The sequence below is a fragment of the Macadamia integrifolia genome, chromosome 11, assembly GCF_013358625.1.
Source record: "Macadamia integrifolia cultivar HAES 741 chromosome 11, SCU_Mint_v3, whole genome shotgun sequence".
NCBI classification, from domain to species: domain Eukaryota; kingdom Viridiplantae; phylum Streptophyta; class Magnoliopsida; order Proteales; family Proteaceae; genus Macadamia; species Macadamia integrifolia.
The window spans coordinates 2849609-2852735 of record NC_056567.1 but is presented as its reverse complement, the minus strand read 5'-3'; the positions used below and the strand labels follow the sequence as shown (position 1 = coordinate 2852735).

At 41.6% G+C, this 3127-nt stretch overlaps 1 non-coding gene across 1 annotated transcript; it reads left to right on the top strand.

Moving 5' to 3' along the window:
• Positions 1-2408: 2408 nt before the first annotated feature.
• Positions 2409-2515, top strand: LOC122094522. Its single transcript, XR_006144837.1, has one exon. It is a non-coding gene; the product is annotated as a small nucleolar RNA R71 (small nucleolar RNA).
• Positions 2516-3127: the final 612 nt, after the last annotated feature.

Here is a 3127-nt window from a genome sequence, read left to right as displayed (position 1 = left end):
TCATTATTGGCATTAGGAACTACAGTCACACCAGACTTCTTAGGCACTACATGAACTGGGCTTACCCATTGGCTGTCAGAAATAGGATAAATTATTCCATGATCCAAGCACTTTAGGATCTCTTTCTTAATGGCTTCCATCATCACTGGGTTAGCTCTTCTTTGGGGTTCCGTGGATGGTTTGGAATCCTCCATAAGATGTATATGATGTTGCACAATAGAAGGGCTTATACCTTTGATATCAGCCATGGTCCAACCTAGGGCTTCCTTATTATCTTTTAACACTTTAAGTAACTCCTCTTCCTGGCTAGAAGTCAAATTTGAAGAAATTATTACAGGAAGAGTCTAGTCAGGCCCTAGGAAAGCATATCTCAAATTAGATGGCAACTCCTTAAGATCTAGCTTAGGGGGCTCAACTATGGAAGGTTTGGGAATGGAATTGGAAAGGGGTCCTAAGGGCTCCACAAGTGTGTGAAGACTCAAGACTTCAGAAAAGAAATTTTCACTATCATCATCCAACTCATCCATACACTCTTGGAATTCTGAATCAAAATCAATATCAAAGTTGGTAACTAAATCATCAGAAAAATCCAAAAAATCCTCAAGCATATTGATCTCTTCTTCCATATGTGGTTGCTTGCCAATCCAAAACATGTTAAACTCAACAGTTTGGTTACCAAAAGATAATCTTAAGAAACCATTCTGGCAATTGATTAATGCATTACTGGTAGCCGAGAATGGTCTTCCTAGAATTATTGGGATCTCATCCTTGGTTGAGAAGGGCTTAGTATCTAACACAATGAAATCAACAGGGAAAATAAATTCCCCCGCCTTTAGTAAGACATCCTCAACCATCCCTTTAGGAATCTTAACAGACCTATCTGCCAACTGAAGAGTAGTTCCAGTGGCTTTCAATTCTCCCAATCCTAGTTGCTTGTACACATGGTAAGGTAAAAGATTCACACTTGCGCCAAGGTCAAGTAAGGCATGCTCAATATAGGTGTTGCCTATGACACAAGATATGGTAGGGCTCCCTGGATCCTTATACTTGGCTGCTATAGGCTGAGTAATTATGGAACTAATGTTACCTGCCAAGAACGCCTTTTTGGGCCCACTAGTGATACGTTTGTGAGTACACAAATCTTTCAGTACCTTTGCATAGGCGGGGATCTGGGATATGGCATCCAAAAGAGGGATGTTTACTTCTACCTTTTTGAAGACTTCTAAAATTTTATCCATGGAAGCAATCTTCTTTTTGTTTACCAAGCGATTAGGAAATGGGACAGGATGAACATAAGGACTGTTAGGGATTTGCCACTGTTCAGAAGAATCATTTTTGGTTTCCTCAACCAAATCATCTTTAGTTTCAGAAAAATCTTTAGGTTCATCAGACGAACCTGGAACAAGAGGCACATTTGTGTCCTCAACTGAAGAAGAGTTAACAGGAGTAATAGATGGGGAAGATTTAGGAATGCTCTGTAGGTACTCTCTACCACTCCTAAGGGCATAAACAACATTACATTGGTTAGAGGGCCTTTGTTGAGTCTGACCTTGTACTATATTCAGTGGTGCATTAGTTGGTCCTTGTGAACTAACAGGTTGATGATGCCTAGGGTTAGGCTCTGGTTGACTGGGTAAAGTTCCCTTCTCCCTCTCACGCATAATTGAGACAACTTGGGTAAGTTCTCTCGTAAGATTTTGATGGCTTGTCATGAGGAGGGCCATATTTTTTTCAAGTCACTTATTCTACTTGCCTCTCCAGTGTTGGTAAACCCAGGGGGTTGCTGATAAGATGATAGGAGAGGGGCCCTAGGAAAACTCGCCTGAGGTCCTACATTTGACCTAGGAAAAGTATTTTGAGAAAAAGATTGTTGTGCAAAGGGAGGCCTTTGGGGTCCAGGTTGACCTTGATTATAGAAATTGGAAGGTCCTGCTTGGTTGCCCTGATTCCAAGAGAAATTTGGGTGATTTCTCCATCCTGGATTGTATGTGTTACTATATGGATTATTCTGGTATAAGGCATTAACACTATCATTAGAAGTGCCCCCAGAGGTGTTGGGGCATTCTTCTATGACATGTCCAGGGGACTCGCACCAAGCACAAATCTTAACCAAATTGACTGATGATGGCTCTCTAGGAACAATAGCCTCAATCCTCTTGATTAGGCTATCCAAATGGGCTTCCTTGGCTACTATCCCATCCACAAAATATCCTTTTCCTCCTATGGTTCTTTCACTCTCTTGGGTTGATTCCCACTCACGGGTTTTGTCAGCTAAGTCAAGTAAAAATTCCCATGATTTTCCTTCATCTGTAAAGGATGTGAATCCCTCAGGGCACATAGACTCTATCATTTGTTTAGTTGGGTAATCAATACCCTCATAAATTATTTGACATAAATGCCATAGGTCTAGGCCATGGTGAGGGCATTCTTGGAGTAGATCCTTGAATCTCTCCATAAGCTTGGAAAATGACTCACTAGGTTTTTGCCTAAACTGAAGGATATCACTTCTAAGCTTATTGGTCTTGTGAGTTGGGAAAAACTTGTTAAGGAAGACAACTGTGAACTGTTCCCATGAGGTTATGGAATTTGTGGGTAATCCATACAACCACTTCTTAGCTTGGTCTTTCAATGCAAAAGTGATAAACCTAAGCTTAACAGCATCATCAGAAAGCTGTTTGTTCACGGGAACTGGCTTCTTGAGGTGGAGTACTGTGTCCCCTCCAAGCCATCTGCCATAACCCCTCGGGGTTTACACTTTTCACCCTATTATGTCCCTCTATATAATAGCAGTGGTGGTTATTATATAGAAATGCAACAATGGTCTGAATCTGACTAGTGATGATTGTTGCCCTATAGCTGCTGCCATTCCGTTGTGATCCTCCATCACAACACTGGTCGCTGCCTGTCATTGGTAACGCCAACCACATATCGGCCTGTGCATCATTCCGCCACTAGCTTAAGCATCACCGATGCAACACGAGTCATCACAATCACCAACATCACCACTCATCAGCCTGCAGTCACACACATTCAATCTTTGTACTCCAAAGAAATGCAAGATCTGGTACTCCAAAGATTCGATTAAACTGGCTAGTTGAAGAGATAGTAATAGCCTTCATCGAAGCTT